This window comes from Macaca nemestrina, chromosome 9 (genome assembly GCF_043159975.1).
Source record: "Macaca nemestrina isolate mMacNem1 chromosome 9, mMacNem.hap1, whole genome shotgun sequence".
Taxonomy (NCBI): Eukaryota; Metazoa; Chordata; class Mammalia; order Primates; family Cercopithecidae; genus Macaca; species Macaca nemestrina.
Genome location: NC_092133.1, coordinates 31,502,332 through 31,520,489, shown reverse-complemented (window position 1 = coordinate 31,520,489; position 18,158 = coordinate 31,502,332).

Genomic DNA, 18,158 nt, shown 5'->3' with positions numbered 1-18,158 from the left:
TTCATTTTCGACAAAGGTGCCAAGAACATACACTGGGAAAAGACAGTCTCTTCAACAAACGGTGCTGAAAATACTGAATATCCACATGCAGAAGAAGGAAACTAGACCTGTGTCTCTCACCATATATAAAAATCAAATTAAAATGGATTAAAGACTTAAGTCTAAGACCTCAAACTATGAAACTACTACAAGAAAACATTGGGAAAAATTTCCAGGACATTGAACTGGGCAAAGATTTATTGAATAACAACCCCAGAAGCACAGGCAACGGCAACCAAAGCAAAAATGGACAAATGGGATAATGTCAAGTTAAAAGGTTTTTGCGCAGCAAAGGATACGATCAACAAAGTGAAGAGACAACTTACAGAATGGGATAAAATATTTTCGAACTACTCAGGTGACAAGGGAATAATAACCAGAATATATACGAAGCTCCAACAACTCTATAGGGAAAAAAATCTTGTCTTTGTTTTGGAACTTTTGGTCTGCTGTGGCCTCCCAGGCAATGTTTGTTGAAAACGTTTAGAAGAAAATGTATTAGCCACAATGGCCTTGGAAAAGGATAAAAGACAAGGCAAGCAAGAGGCAGACCAAAAAGGCTGGCAAAGGAGATACACAGAAGAATAAGAGTTTTAGAAAGCTCCTCTGTATATTGCGGAATCTACAAGGCCTTACGCATGCCCAGACTTGGACACATGCTAGAAAAACCCACAGAAGACCCTGAGTTTTCACCTCTGGCTAACCTTTAGATTCCACCCAAGCAGGAAGTTAAAGGTAAAACAGAATTATAAATGGCCTGGTAAAGTGTTAGCACTTACATACAGCCGATCTGCAAAGAGCAGGAGAGTATTTTCTTTCTTTTTCTTTTTTTTTTTGAGACAGAGTTGCACTCCTGTTGCCCAGGCTGGAGTGCAATGGCGCAATCTTGGCTCACTGCAACCTCCGCCTCCTGGGTTCAAGGCATTCTTCTGCCTCAGCCTCCCAAGTAGCTGGGATTACAGGTGTGTGTCACCATGCCCGGCTAATTTTTTATATGTTTAGCAGAGATGGGTTTCACCGTGTTGGCCAGGCTGGTCTCAGACTCCTGACCTCAGGTGATCCACCCATCTCGGCATCCCAAAGTGCTGGGATTACAGACATGAGCCACCGTGCCCGGCCTCAGGAGAGTAGTTTTCTTGTTCTCTTTTTGCTTTCTCCTTCCTCCAATTCCACCCATTTTTTGGCTGTAGATAATGAGACTAACAGCTGATTTCTCAATAGAAGCCATGGAGGCCATTAGGTTGTGAGATGACATGTTTAAAGTGCAAAATGAAAAAAATAAAGCTGTCAACCAAGAATTCTATATTCAGCAAAACTATCCTTAAAAAATGAAGGAGGATAACAAAAACAAACAAACAGAAAAAGGCCGGGCTCAGTGTTTCACGCCTGTAATCCCAGCATTTTAGGAGGCCAAGGTGGGTGGATCACGAGGTCAGGAGATTGAGACCATCTTGGCTAACACAGTGAAACCCTGTCTCTAGTAAAAAATACAAAAAAAAAAGTAGCCAGGCATGGTGGCGGGTATCTGTAGTCCCAGCTACTTGGAAGGCTGAGGCAGGAGAATGGCGTGAATGTGGGAGGCAGAGCTTGCAGTGAGCCGAGATCGCGCCACTGTACTCCAGCCTGAGTGACAGAGCGAGACTCCATCTCAAAAAAAAAAGGAGGAATTAAGGTAACCCAGATAAACAAAAGCTAGAGGATTTCATTTCTAATAAATGGTAAAGGGAATCCTTCAGGTTGCAATGAAAGGACATTAGGTGGAAACTAGAAGCCATACCAAAAACAAAACAAAAAACAAAAACAAAGAACAGTAGTAAAGGTAATTACAAAGGTAAATATAAATCCAGTATTATTATATTTTTGTGTTGACACTCCTCTTTTTTTCCTATACTATTAAAAGACATATGCATAATACCATAATTATAAATCTATGTTAATGAGCACCCAATGCATAAAGATGTAATTTGTTACAAACAATAACAACATAGAACTGCATAGGAGTAGAGTTTGTATACTATGAAAACTAAGTCGGTATCAATTCAAACTAGGTTATTATAAATTTAAGGTATTATTCATAATGCCCAGGGTTACCACTAAGAAAATAACTCTAAAAAATACAGAAAAGAAGCTGGGAGCAGTGACTCACACCTGTCATCTCAGCACGTTGGGAGATAGAGGCAGGTGATCACCTGAGGTCAGGCGTTCAAGACCAGGCTGATCAAAATGGTGAAACCCCCATCTCTACTAAACATACAAAAAATGAGCCGGGCATGGTGGCAGGCGCCTGTAATCCCAGCTACTCAGGAGGCTGAGGCAGGAGAATCCCTTGAACCCAGGAGGCGGACCTTGCAGTGAGCCGAGGTTGCACCATTGCACTCCAGCCGGGACAACAAGAGTGAAACTCTGTCTCAAAAAAAAAAAAATTACAGAAAAGGATATGAGAAGGCAATCGAAACAGAACATTAATTAAATCTGATGAGACATAAAAGACAGCAGTAATGGAGGAATTGAGGAACAAAAAATAGATGTATAAAAAACAATAACAAAATGACAGAAATAAGTCCTTTTTCATCAGTAATTACTTTATTTTTATTTTTATTTTTTTTGAGACGGAGTCTCGCTCTGTCGCCCAGGCTGGAGTGCAGTGGCCGGATCTCAGCTCATTGCAAACTCCGCCTCCTGGGTTCACACCATTCTCCTGCCTCAGCCTCCCGAGTAGCTGGGACTATAGGCGCCCGCCACCTCGCCCGGCTAGTTTTTGTATTTTTTAGTAGAGACGGGGTTTCACCGTGTTAGCCAGGATGGTCTCGATCTCCTGACCTCGTGATCTAGCCATCTCGGCCTCCCAAAGTGCTGGGATTACAGGCTTGAGCCACTGCGCCCGGCCTCATCAGTAATTACTTTATATGGATTCAACTTCTACAATTAAAAGGCAAGGATTGGGCCGGGCGCGGTGGCTCAAGCCTGTAATCCCAGCACTTTGGGAGGCCGAGACGGGCGGATCACGAGGTCAGGAGATCGAGACCATCCTGGTTAACACGGTGAAACCCCGTCTCTACTAAAAAATACAAAAAACTAGCCGGGCGAGGTGGCGGGCGCCTATAGTCCCAGCTACTGGAGGCAGGAGAATGGCGTGAACCCGGGAGGCGGAGCTTGCAGTGAGCTGAGATCCGGCCACTGCACTCCAGCCTGGGTGACAGAGCGAGACTCCGTCTCAAAAAAAAAAAAAAAAAAAAAAAAAAAGGCAAGGATTGGCATAATGTAGTTCAAAAATGAACCAACTTCATACTATCTACAAGACATTCACTTTAGATTCAAAGACACAAAAAGGTCAAAAGTGAAAGGATACGAAAGACAGCCCATGCAAATAGTGAACCTGGGGATATTATGCTAATATACAAAACAGATTTTGAGTCAAAAAGTGTTACCACATGGCCAAGCGTGGTGGCTCATGCCTGTAATCCTAGCACTTTGGGAGACCGAGGCGGGCAGATAACTTGAGGTCAGGGGTTCAAGACCAGCCTGGCCAACACAGTGAAACCCCGTCTCTACTAAAAATATAAAAAGTAGCCCAGCATAGTGGTGCATGACTGTAATCCCAGCTACTCGGGAGGCTGAGGTGCGAGAATCACTTGAATCCTGGAGGAGGAGGTTGCAGTGAGCCGAGATCGCGCCACTATACTTCAGGCTGGGTGATAGAGCGAGACTCTGTCTCAAAAAAAAAAAAAAAAAATTTGTTACCACAGACAAAGAAGGACATTATGTATTGATATGGGTCTATCCATTGAGAAGATACAACAATTATAAACATACATTCCCCTAACAAGAGAACTCTAAAATATATGAAGCAAAAGTGAACAAAATTAAAGAGCAAAAAAGACAGTTTTACAATTATAGTTGAAGACTTCAATACCTTACTTTCAAAAATGGATTGAACAACTAATCAGAAGATCAATAAGGAAATAGAAGCCTGGAAGACTTTCATAAACAAACTAGAGTAACAGACACCTACAGAACGCTCCACCCAACAACAACAACAGAATACATATTCTCAAGTGCACATGGAACGTTCTCCAAGACAGACCATATGTTGGGCCAGAAAGCAAGCCTTAATAAATTTTTAAAGATTTAAAGAGACAAATTTTCTTCTCTGGTCACAGTGGGATGAAAGTAGAAATCAGTAACAGAAGGAAAACTGGAAAATGCATAAATATGTAGAAATTAAACAACATACTTTTTTTTTTTTTCTTTTTTGAGCCTGATTCTCGCACTGTTGCCCAGGCTGGAGTGCAGTGGTGAAGATCTCGGCTCACTGCAACCTCCGTCTCCCAAGTTCAAGCAATTATCCTGCCTCAGTCTCCTGAGTAGGTAGGATTACAAGTGCATGCCACCACGCCTGGCTAAGTTTTGTGTTTTTAGTAGAAATGGGGTTTCACCATGTTGGTCAGGCTGGTCTTGAACTCCTGACCTCGTGATCCTCCCGCCTCGGCCTCTGAAAGTGCTGGGATTACAGGCATGAGCCACTGCACCTGGTCTAACAAAATACTCTTAATCAATGGATTAAAAAAGAAATCACAGGGTTCATGACCAGCTTGGCAACACCCTGTCTCTACTAAAAATACAAAAATTGGCCAGGCGCGGTGGCTCACGCCTGTAATCCCAGCACTTTGGGAGGCTAAGGCGGGCGGATCAAGAGGTCAGGAGATCGAGACCATCCTGGCTAACATGGTGAAACCCCGCCTCTACTGAAAATACAAAAAATTAGCCGGACGTGGTGGTGGGCGCTTGTAGTCCCAGCTACTTGGGAGGCTGAGGCAGAGAATGGTGAGAACCTGGGAGGCAGAGCTTGCGGTGAGCCGAGATCGCACCACTGCACTCCAGCCTGGGCAACAGAGCGAGACTCTGTTTCAAAAAATAAATAAATAAAATACAAAACTACAAAAATTAAGCTGGGCACGGTGGCACATGCCTATAATCCCAACACTTTGGGAGGCCAAAGCAGGTGGATCACTTGAAGTCAGGAGTTCAAGACCAGCCTAGCCAACATGGTGAAACCTTGTCTCTACTAAAAACACAAAAATTAGCTGGGCTTGGTGGCGGACGCCTGTAATCCCAGCTACTTCAGAGGCTGATGCAGGAGAATCACTTGAACCCAGGAGGCAGAGTTTGCAGTGAGCCGAGATCGCACCATTGCACTCCAGCCTGGGCAACAGAGCTAGACTTTGTCTCAAAAAAGAAAAAAAAAAAAGACTGGGCGTGGTGGCTCACACCTGTAATCCCAGCACTTTCGGAGGCTGAGGCGGGTGGATCACGAGGTCTGGAGATTGAGACCATCCTGGCTAACACAGTGAAACCCTGTCTCTACTAAAAATACAAAAAATTAGCCAGCATGGTGGCATGTGCCTGTATTCCCAGCTACTTGGGAGGCTGAGGCAGGAGAATCACATGAACCCAGGAGAGGTTGCCGTGAGCCGAGATTGTGCCACTGCACTCCAGCCTGGGTGACAGAGCGAGACTGTCTCAAAAAAAAAAGAAAATTTAGCCGAGTGCAGTGATGGGCACCTGTAGTACCAGCTACTCAGGAGGCCGAGGCAGGAGAATCACTTGAATCCAGAAGGCAGAGGTTGCAGTGAGCCAAGATCGCACCACTGTGCTCTAACCTGGGTGACAGAGCAAGATTCTGTCTCACACATACATACAAAGAAAGAAATCACAGGAAAATTAGAAAATACTTTGTGACTTTGAGACAAATGAAACTGAAAACATGACCTACTCAAACTTAGGGGATGCAGAGTAAGTTGTGAGATGAGAGGAGATAGGAGGCAGAGGAGGGGCCTAGGGAAAACAGACACTGCAGAGTCACTTTCGAACACTCAAGGCAGGTGGGGAAGACAAGAAGGAAGAGACGGGGCATGAGGAAGTTCTGTGGTTTTCGTCTAGCCTTGTCATTGTCCTCCAGCCAAAGACCACAAACTGTATTGAATAAGTTGAGTTTATTACTGATTGCAGTGAGAAGGAACAGACAGTAGGGGAAACATGGGCTGTTTCCCCTGTTAGAAAGGTGTTAGAAAGAACCCATTGTAAGCTTTGTGCTTTATTTGGTGATTTGGGGGTGGCAAGGAAATGGAGGTTCACTGTAGATTGGAGACTGTCAGGAAACAAGGATAACTCTATGATTGGGTGGCTCAACAGATCTTACCTATAGCGATTGGTAAAGAAGCAGCTGTCACATAAGCTGGAAGAAGAGAATATTTGGTATTTTGTGGGTTGCATGGTGACCTTGTCTTTGTGCTTAGACAGAATTATGAAGTGACTTTGTTTTACCTTACTCTATCATGGCCTTAGAGTGACTCTGTCTGATGTGCATATTCTGTGAGATTATCTATGCCTAATAGAATAATGTGGTCTGGCTGTGAGCACCAGACTAGTTTCCAACAACACTGAGGCCTAGCTATAAGTGTCAGACCAGTCCCTGCATATCATGAGCTACTTTCTTTTTTTTTTTTTTTTGAGATGGAGTTTCGCTCTTGTTGCTGAGGCAGGAGTGCAATGGCATGATCTCTGGCTCACCGCAACCTCTACCTCCTGGGTTCAAGCGATTCTCCTGCCTCAGCCTCCCAAGTAGCTGGGATTACAGGCATGTGCCACCACACCCAGTAATTTTGTATTTTTAGTAAAGATGGGGTTTCTCCATGTTGGTCAGGGTGGTTCGAACTCCCAACCTCAGGTGATCCGCCTGCCTCGGCCTCCCAAAGTGCTGGGATTACAGGCATCAAACACCACACCCGGTTGGGCTACTTTTTTGTTTCTCAGGCTCAACTCAGTTTCTTGGACTCATATTGAAAAAGGGTGACCATATTGACAGTAACTGGATGGGAGATAGGCTGGGGACAGGCAGGCCTTTTTAAGAGGTGGGCAGGACAGAGACAACCCAAGCAGGACTGATTAGCAACTGCCAAAGGCAAAGACAGAGCAGCATCTCTCCAGGCACTTCCAATGTCCCTTTTAGTGCCTACATCGAACAGTGCTGCCCATCTGCCAGAGCCTTTTTGTGGCCCGGCTGGTGGCATGGGCAGAGGAGGTCGCTGTGCACTCGTGGCAGAGCAATGGCTTTCATGCATTCATTCATCCAGACACAGTTCTTACATGTGAAGTACTGAGTGAACTTTGAAGATGACTCAGATGCAGGCTTGCTCTCAAAAGCTTTGAAATGTGGTAGTTTAGACTCTGAATAGCCTGATGGAGAGTTTACATTTTCTTTTTCCTGTCTCCGGACCACATGGTCTCTCTCTGACAACTCCTTAAAACACTGTTTTCAAATTACAAGGATAGGCCGGGTGCGGTGGCTCACGCCTGTAATCCCAGTACTTGGGAAGCTAAGGCGGGCTGATTACCTGAGGTCAGGAGTTCGAGATCAGCCTGGCCAATGTAGTGAAACCCCATCTCTAGTAAAAATACACAAAAATTAGTTGGTGTGGTGGCAGGAGCCTGTAATCCCAGGTACTCAGGAGACTGAGGCAGGAGAATCACTTGAAGCAGGAGAATCACTTAAAGCTGGGACCCACTTTGGAAAGTCCTGCTGCTTGACAGTCTCTCCCTGGCCAATTTCACCTACAGTCAGCAATTCAACAATACCCTCTACCCTGAGTATTGGAGCCCAGACTGACAGCCTGGATTCTATCTAGATAACTGTATAATGGATACTTTTACCTGGATGTTCCACTGGCACTCAGTATTCACAGGGCCCAAACTGAACTCATTATACCCCATCTCATCCCACTAGTCAAATGTATTCCTCTTCCATTATTTCTCATCTTTGTGAGTGGATGCATTGTCTACCGTGTTAACTAAAGATTAAAGGAGAGAGAGGGAGCCGGGTGAGGTGGCTCATGCCTGCAATCCCAGCACTTTGGGAGGCTGAGGTGGGTGGATCGTTTGTGGTCATTTGTGGTCAGGAGTTCGAGACCAGCCTGGCCAACATGGCGAAAGCCCATCTAAAAATAAATTAGCCAGGCATGGTGGCAGGTGCCTATAATCCCAGCTACTTGGGAGGCTGAGGTAGGAGAATCTCTTGAACCCAGGAGGCAGAGGTTGCAGTGAGCCGAGATTGTGCCACTGCACTCCAGCCTGGGCAACAGAGCCCAATTGTCTCAAAAGAAAAAGGAGAGAGAGGAGTCAAAGGTCAAAGATGAACCCCAGGGCCAGGCATGGTGGCTCACTCCTGTAATCCCAGCACTTTGGGAGACCGAGACGGGCAGATCACGACGTCAGGAGATCGAGACCATCCTGGCTAACATGGTGAAACCCCGTCTCCACTAAAAATACAAAAAATTAGCCCAGCGTAGTGGCAGGCGCCTGTAGGCCCAGCTACTCGGGAGGCTGAGGCAGGAGAATGGCGTGAACCCGGGAGGCAGAGCTTGCAGTGAGCCGAGATCGCGCCACTGCACTCCAGGCTGGGTGACAGAGTGAGACTCTGTCTCAAAAAAAAAAAAAAATGAACCCCAGTCATGGAAGTACAGTCTATGCAGTTACACAGGGCTCTGCAGTTAGCACCCTGCACTTGGTTTGACGCTCTGCTGTTGCTATCTTGAAATTATTAATAATTTTTAAAGAGACAGGGTCTTGCTCTGTTGCCTAGGCTAAAGTGCAGTGGTGAGATAATAACTCACTGTAGCCTCTATCTCTAAGGCTCAAGTGATCTTCTCACCTCGGCCTCCTGAGTAGCTGGGAGTACAAGCACATGCTGCTGTGGCCCTGCTTATTTTTCATTTTTATTTTTTTGTAAAGATAACTGTCTCACTCTGTTGCCCAGGCTGGTCCCTAACTCCTCGTCTTAAATGATCCTTCCATCTGAGCCTCCCATAGTGCTGGGATTACAGGTAGGAGCCACTATACCCAGGCAAATTCTTCATAATTTTTGAGCAAGAGGCCTTACATTTTAATTTTGCACTAGGTACCACAAACTTTTAGCCAGTCCTGCCTAGGAATCTGATGGTGACTTTAATATAAACAAAGAATTCCACAAAGGAACAGGTCCGGGAAGAAGGTAAACTGGATTTCTCCACACTGAGCTGGCAGGTCACCCAGGTGGAAAAGCCCAATGGCCAACTGGAACATGACCAAGCAGATAGAGGAGAGGTCAAGATAGAAGATAGGCTGGGCACAGTGGCTCACACCTACAATCCCAGCCCTTGAGAGGCCAAGGCAGGAGGATTGCTTAAGCCCAGGAGTTTGAGACCAGCCTGGGCAACAAAATGAGACCCCATCTCTTCAAAGAATAAAAGATTACCTGGACTTGGTGGCTCATGTTTTTTGTCTTAGTTACTCAGGAGGCTGAGGTTAGAGGATTGCTTGAGCCCAGGGGATTGAGGCTGCAGTGAGTCATGATCATACCACTGCCCTCCAGCTTGGGCAACCCAAAAAGACCCTGTCTCTAAAACAATTAATTACTTAATAAAAAAATTTTAAAACAAGATAAATCATTTGAAGTGATAGGTAAAGTCATGAAAATGGGTTAAATATGAAAGAGAGCACAGTGTGAGAACGAGGAAGGCTCAGGGACAGGACTTTAAAACCAAGGATTGGCCGGGCGTGGTGGCTCAAGCCTGTAATCCCAGCACTTTGGGAGGCCGAGACGGGCGGATCACGAGGTCAGGAGATCGAGACTATCCTGGCTAACACTGTGAAACCCCGTCTCTACTAAGAAATACAAAAAACTAGCCGGGCGAGGTGGCGGCGCCTGTAGTCCCAGCTACCCCGGAGGCTGAGGCAGGAGAATGGCGTAAACCCGGGAGGCGGAGCTTGCAGTGAGCTGAGATCGGGCCACTGCACTCCAGCCTGGGCGACAGAGTGAGACTCCGCCTCAAAAAAAAAAAAAAAAAAAAAAAAACAAGCATTAGGCTGGGCACAGTGGCTCACGCCTGTAATCCAAGCACTTTGGGAGGCCGAGGCGGGTGAATCACTTGAGGTCAGGAGTTCGAGACCAGCCTGGCCAACATAGTGAAACCCCACCTCTACTAAAAATACAAAAAATGAGCCAGGCGTGGTGGTGGGCGCCTATAATCCCAGCTAATCGGGGGGCTGAGGCAGGGGAATCACTTGAACCCAGGAGGTGAAGGTTGCAGTGAGCCGAGATCGCGCCACTGCACTCCAGACTGGGCAGCAGAACTAGATTCTGTCTCAAAAAAAAAAAAAAAAAAAAGAGAAGAAGAAGAACCAGCATTAAAGAGGCGGAAAGAAGGGGAAGAAAATCTCACAAAGGCACAGCCAGAAATATCAAGAAAAAAACAAGACAGTAAAATACTGGGGAAACTATGAGTTTAGGAGGGAATGCAGGATACCAGGGTAGGGAACTGGAAGCAGAGAAGTAAATTAGTGACAGAGCACGTGTCAAAAAAAAAAAAAAAAAAAAGACAAATCCAAGAAATTTTAATGTATTTATTATTACTTTTGAACATTCAGTCATTATAAGAACAATTTTAAAATTCTGTCATTCAGAGACAAATTACATTAGCATCTTGGTATATTTCCTTCCAATCTTCTTTCTCTACATGGTTTTCTTGCATATTTTTTCTTACAAAAATTTTACAAACATTCTTCCCATCTGAATTGCCTCCACATTTTTAGTCAACAAATTTGAGACCATACTATACATATGGTCTGATATCCTACATTTTGAAACTTAACATAATATTCTGCACATTTCTTATGCCATTAAAAAGCATTATTTCTTGGAAGCAAAGCATTCCAAAATGTGTATCAGTTTTAAAACAACATGAAAGAAAATTTAAAATACTTCTAAGTTTAGGCCCGTAATCTCATCCACACAATCAACTGATTTCACATTTTAGTGCTTCTTTTCAACTTCAGTCTTTAGGAACATTATTGCTTTTAGATAATTGAGGTAATAGGATAGGTACGGTTTTGAATATTTTTCTTTCACATTATTTTATAAACATAGTTTCATGTTTCTCCATATTCTGATAGATGCAAGCTGTTCTGTGATGTTAGTTCAATGTTTGTTTTGATGCTAAATTCAATAATTTAATCATTCATCGGTGAGTTGTTTCTAGCTGTCTTTTTTTTTTTTTTTTTTTTTTTTTTTGAGACAGAGCCTCACTCTGTCACCCAGGCTGGAGTGCAGTGGCTCGACCTCCACTCACTGCAACCTCTGCCTCCCGGGTTCAAGCGATTCTCCTACCTCAGCCTCCCGAGTAGCTAGGACTACAGGCACGCACCACCACGCCCGGCTAATTTTTGTATTTTTAGTAGAGACAGGGTCTCAACATGTTGGCCAAGCTGGTCTCAAACTCCTGACCTCAAGTGATCCACCTGCTTCGGCCTCCCAAAGTGCTGGGATTACAGGCATGAGCCGCCGCACCTAGCCTTCCAGCTTTCTATTATTTTAAGTCCCACTGACTTAACATGTGACTTAAAATATGACTTTCATATATATATAGTTTGTTTTGTTTCTTTTTTTTCAGATGGAGTGTTACTCTGTTCCCCAGGCTGGAGTGTAATGGTGCTATCTTGGCTCACTACAACATCTGCCTCCCAGGTTCAAGCGATTCTCCTGCCTCAGCCTCCTTAGTAGCTGGGACCGCAGGAGCGGGCCACCACATTCAGCTGATTTTTGTATTCTTAGTAGAGATGAGGTTTCACCATGTTGGCCAGGCTGGTCTTGAACTCCTGGCCTCAAGTGATCCACCCACCTCGGCCTCCCAAAGTGTTGGGAATACAGGTGTGAGCCACCTCACCTGGCCTAAAATATACATTTTAATAATGGTGAACTGGCCGGGCGCGGTGGCTCAAGCCTGTAATCCCAGCACTTTGGGAGGCCAAGACGGGCGGATCACTAGGTCAGGAGATCGAGACCATCCTGGCTAACACAGTGAAACCCCGTCTCTACTAAAAAAATACAAAAAACTAGCCGGGCGAGGTGGCGGGCGCCTGTAGTCCCAGCTACTTGGGAGGCTGAGGCAGGAGAATGGCGTAAACCTGGGAGGCGGAGCTTGCAGTGAGCGGAGATCCGGCCACTGCACTCCAGCCCGGGCGACAGAGCGAGACTCCATCTCAAAAAATAAAAAAATAAAAAATAATAATAATGGTGAACTAATTTGGTAGTCAAAGAAACTGCTTTGAATGTTCCAGGCTATTGGGCCATTGATGGGGAATTAAAGTAGGTTGAAATTTAATCAGTTGGTATTACTTTGTAAAGCTAATTTTTTTTTTCCTTTTTGAAATGATTTCATTAATAGCTAACATATTTATTTTGCAACAAGCTACTTACAATAAAGGAATAATAGTCTATATATGTATTACTTATGATTGACCGTTCACTGCAAATCAAATCACAAATACCACTAAATGCAAGCATTTACAAAAGGTTTACAATCCAGTCTACAATCATCAGAAAGCTGCTCTACAAATCATTACTTTTTTTAAAAAGTATTTAATCTTTTTTTAATTGACAAGTAAAATTGTAGATGTTCATGGGGGCAAATAGTGATGTTTTGATACATATAATGTATACTAATCAGATTGGGGCAATTAACATCCATCATCTGGAACATTTATCATTTTTTTGCATTGGGAACATTCAATTTTTTAAACAAGTTGGTTTTCAAGGGGAAGAAAACCACACTTATTAATATTTTCTGTGGCTAGTCAAGTACTCTTTATATATGATTAACAGTCTCAGCTGGGTGAAGTGGCTCATGCCTATAACCCTAGCACTTTGGGAGGCCAAGGCGGGAGGATTATTTGAGCCAGGAGTTCAAGACCAACCTTGCAACATAGCAAGAACCTGTCTCAAACAAAAAAAAAAAAGCTGATGTGGTGGCATATGCCTGTCATCCTAATTTTTCGAGTGGGTGGATTGCTTGAGCCCAGGAGGTCAAAGTTGTGGTGAGCCATGATTGCACCACTGCACTCCAGCCTAGGCAACAAAGCAAGACCTGTCTCTAAGACAAAAAAAAAAAAAAAAAAGTCTCATGTTATCTTTTTTTTGAGACAGAGTCTTGCTCTGTCGGGATCTCGGCTCACTGCAGCCTCCACCTCCTGGGTTCAAGTGATTCTCTTGCCACAGCCTCCAGAGTAGCTGGGATTACAGGCATGTGCCACCACACCCGGCTGATTTTTGTATTTTTAGTAGAGATGGGGTTTGACCACATTGCCCAAGTTGGTCTCGAACTCCTGACCTCAGGTGATCCACCTGCCTCAGCCTCCCAAAGTGCTAGGATTACAGGCATGAGCCACCTCACATGGCCTTTTTTTTTTTTTTTCTTTTAATCTTCCCAGACACTGATAATAGGCATCTTTCAAGCTGATCCTCACTTGAGTTTATAGCTGGTTTGACAGCTGCGTCTCCTCAACATTGCATCTGTTATGATGGTTTAATTGTTGAGTTAGAGCCAGTGAACATTTATATTTCCTACCAACCACCTTGAAGTAAATATCTTGGGAGCTGCTGACCTGGAATGGTTGTAAGAAGGCTCCTGGCTTCTTCTTTGTCTCATTTAACATTTATTTTAAGGTCAAAGCAATATCTGCACACTACTTTCTCTTTGGTCCCCCAGATACAGTGAGCCCCTTGGTCCAGTCCTTTCCACGTCTTATATGTAGTTTCACCCTAGATCAGATTTTGTGTCTTGGTTCTCAGACCAAAACAGGAACACTGCATGATTGTTTTCTGGAGCCCATCTATTGTGGATGCCAGCCTTGTCTCCACATAGGAGTTGAAGCTCCTTTTGTATTGTATTTCCTGAATCACCAGTAAGAGAATACAGTCTTTTCTCATGTAGGCTGGGGATGTTGAAAATGCTCAGCCTTCTATAGAAATTCTTAAGTTCTCATTAACACATTTCACAAAAGTAAATGAATATTATTTGACATGATTCAGATGGTGTTTTAATGGTCAGCATTTGAATAAATAACTTGCATTATAATTTGTCCCTTTAAAAAAGTTGTAGCTAACTGTAACTTATTAAATGTTCAGTGGAATGTAAAAAATATATATATTTTAATACATACAGTTTTTTTTCTTTTGGATTATTTCACTGAGTTGAATTCCTAGGTGAGACACTGGGTCAAAGCATGCCAGCGGCTCTTGCTAAGTGTTGCTTAAGTGTGTTTCTACAAGGATTATATCAATTTACTTGGCCACTAGCCAGGTGTGATTGCACCTGTTTCCCAAAGCTGTGGCTGGCATTAGGTATTTAATTTCTGCTTGGCTATTAATTGGAACCACACTATACACACAGTCTTTAATTTGCATTACCTTAATTACTAAGAAAATTGAGTCTTTTAAAAAAATGTTTATTGTTTGTATTTCCTCTTAGGTGCCTACCCAATTCAAAGCGACAGACATACTTTGAGTGTCCACCATGTGCTACCCTCAAGGATGAGTGACCTAGTGAAAATGACCATTTGGGATAGGGTGAGGGAACCAGAATAGTATAGAAAATATATGACTGACTGTACTTCACAGGTAGAAGTACAATACTGGCAGGCAGTTTGGGCAAAGGTTTTTGAATGAAAGACAAAGAAAGAAGGGCCTGACTCAAATATATTAGGCTTTTGCAGGGCAAGTGACTTTAGAGCTAGAGCTAGAGTTAAGATTTGTCCAGGTGAGAAAATGATGTATGGGAAGAGGGAAAGATGCGTAGAGAGGTAAAGGGGTAAGTATGTAGAGTTGTCCATTATGGCTACAATGTGGAATGCTGGGCTGAGGGATGGTGGGATTTTAGCTGGAAACGAATGGTCAGGGTTAAACTAAGGAATCGGATCTTTGTCCTGAGGATTATTTTTGTTCTTAATGAGGAATGACATGAGTTCATGTGTTTTAGAAAGGCTTTCCGGCAGCAAATGAGAGGCAGATTTGGAGACACTGGAGTCTATGAAATGAGCTTGTTTGTATCCTTAGCCATTTACCAAGGGTTGAAGATAAGACTATGAATAAGCTTTTTATGTAGTATGCACATTAACCCTTTATCTGACCTACTTAAAACAACATTTCAGGCCAGGCGTGGTGGCTCATGCCTATAATCCCAGCACTTTGGGAGGCCAAGGCATGTGGATCACCTGAGGTCGGGAGTTCGAGACCAGCCTGGCCAACATGGCGAAACCCTGTCTCTACTAAAAATACAAAAATTAGCTAGGTGTGGTGTTGCACGCCTGTAATCCCAGCTACTCTGGAGGCTGAGGAAGGAGAATCGCTTGAAGCCGGGAGGTGGAGATTGCAGTGAGCTGAGATTGTGCCACTGCACTCCAGCTTGCACAACGGGAGAGAGATTCCATCTCAAAAAAAAAAAAGAAGGTGAAATTTGTACAAAGTCACTTTTTTTTGTAAATAATTACTGATGCTTACTCAACACTTTACATTTTATAATGCTCTTTATTTATTTATTTATTTTAATTGAGACAGAGTCTCACTCTGTTGCCCAGACTGGTCTTGAACTCCTGGCCTCAAGTGATCCTCCTGCCTTGGCTTCCCAAAGTGCTAGGATTACAGGCATAAGCCACTATGTCGGCCGGGCGCGGTGGCTCAAGCCTGTAATCCCAGCACTTTGGGAGGCCGAGACGGGCGGATCACGAGGTCAGGAGATCGAAACCATCCTGGCTAACACGGTGAAACCCCGTCTCTATTAAGAAATACAAAAAACTAGCCGGGCAAGGTGGCGGGCGCCTGTAGTCCCAGCTACTCGGGAGGCTGAGGCCGGAGAATGGCGTGAACCCGGGAGGCGGAGCTTGCAGTGAGCTGAGATCCGGCCACTGCACTCCAGCCTGGGCGACAGAGCGAGACTCCGTCTCAAAAAAAAAAAAAAAAAAAAAAAAAAAAAAAAAAAAAAAAAGCCACTATGTCCCGCCAATGCTCTTTAACATATATTATTTCATTTGATCCTCATAAACATCCTTCTGAGGTAGTTATCTCCATTCTACAGATGAGAAAGCTGAGGCCATGAGATGTTTGATGATGTCTTCACCAAGGTTACCTAGGTAGTAAGTGGCAGAGATAAAATCTGAATAGAGGCATTCTGATGACCATGCCACCTCCAGAAGAAATGACAGGACCTTGTGTCTTATAGAAGAATGTAATATGACCTCACAATTTCCAGCCTGAGAAATTATATAAATGGTCGCTGGTAAAAACAGTCTATTTTGGAGGTAGATAACAAATTCTGTTTGGGGTGTGTATTTCTAAGGATGCTAGCAGAACATGCTAGTAGAGCTGCCCAACAGGCAGTTGGAAATAGGGAGAGAAGCTGGGCTGAGAACTCATAGATACAGCAGGCAGCTACTTGGCACCAGGTAATACAAGTGATTGGTGTTCTATAAACTTCCAAAGCCTGCTCAGTTATTCATCTGCTCACACCACCCCATGCTTACCACATCTTCCTCTAGGCTGAGGCTTTCAGGAGGGCTACTGGCGGGGGTGGGGGGGGCACAAAAACAAACAAACAAACAAAAAAACCAATGACAGCACAAAAGATAGACTTGAAGTATTTATCCTGGAGAAAAAAGAATGTCACTCAGGTTGATATGCCAAGGATTTCCTCCATTCAATCACTTGCACAACAATTACCTGGGTTATGCTCAGGGTTAGGAGAATGATGAAAAAAACAGACATATTTCAGCTGGATGCAGTGGTTCACGCCTGTAATCTCAGCACTTTGGGAGGCCGAGGTGGGCAGATCACTTGAGGTCAGGGGTTCAAGACTAGCCTGGCCAACATGGCGAAACCCTGTCTCTACTGAAAACACAAAAATTAGCAAGGTGTGGTGGCACACACCTGTAGTCCCAGCTACTCAGGAGACTGAGGTACGAGAATCGCTTGAACCCAGGAGGCAGAGGTTGTGGTAAGCCAAGATCAGGCCACTGGATTCCAGCCTGGGCAACAGAGCAAGACTTTGTCTCAAAATAAAAAATTTAAAAAAAATAGACATAGTCCCTGCATTCATGGAGCTCAAGGACTAGTAGGAAAAACAGGCATTGATCAAGAAATCACAAAACTAACTGATTATAAACTCCTATTGAAGAAAAGAAATACCATGCTCTGAGAACAGTTTGTATAAAATAAGGGTACCAGACCAAGTCCAAGGGTCAAGGAACATTTCCTCTAGAATATAATTTCTGAAGATTTTTCTTCTTCTTTTTTCTTTTTTTTTTTTTTTTTTGAGACGGAGTCTCGCTCTGTTGCCCAGGCTGGAGTGAAGTGATGCAATCTCCATTCAGCACAACCCACGCCTGCCAGATTCAAGCAATTCTCCTTGCCTCAGCCTCCCGAGTAACTGCAATTACAGGCATCCGCCGCTACACCTGGCTAATTTTTGTATTTTTAGTAGAGATGGGGTTTCACCATGTGGGCCAGGCTGGTCTTGAACTCCTGACCTCAGGTGATCTGCCCGCTCAGCCTCCCAAAGTGCTGGGATTACAGGCGTGAGCCACTGCGCCTGGCCTTTTTTTTTTGAGACAGAGTCTCACTCTCACCCAGGCTGGAGTGCAGTGGTGTGATCACAGCTCAGTGGCATGATCACAGCTCACTGGAGCCTTGATCTCCCTGGCTCAGGTGATCCTCCCTCCTCAGCCCCTGAGTAGCTGGGACCACAGGTGGGCGCTACCGTGCCCAGCTAATTTTTGTACTTTTTGTAGAGATGGGTTTTCACCATGTTGCCCAGGCTGGTCTCAAACTCCCGGGCTCAAGCAATCCACCCACCTCAGCCTCCCACAGTACTGGGATTACAGGCGTGAGCCACCGTGCCCAGCCCGATTGTTCTTTCCCTTTTCCACATACACCTCCTCCAAGCCTCATCATTAAACCTCACAGGGAAAGACAATGTAAAATATCTTTATAGAGAAATCCAGGACTGAGTATATATTCTCCATATGCATTTGTAAACCTCCCGTAATGATTCACCTTGCCATTTCCAAGTGTCTAGTCCATAGTATCATTTCACCTACATTATCTGGCTTGCATACTAATCACAGCCTTGTGAGATAAGCAGGCAAGTATGACTATATGCATTTTTTTTCTGAAGTAGAATGTGAGTCTCACAGAGGTTAGGTAACTTGCCTAAAATCACATGGCTCATTAATGGGGGTGCTGGGACTTGAACTTGGGT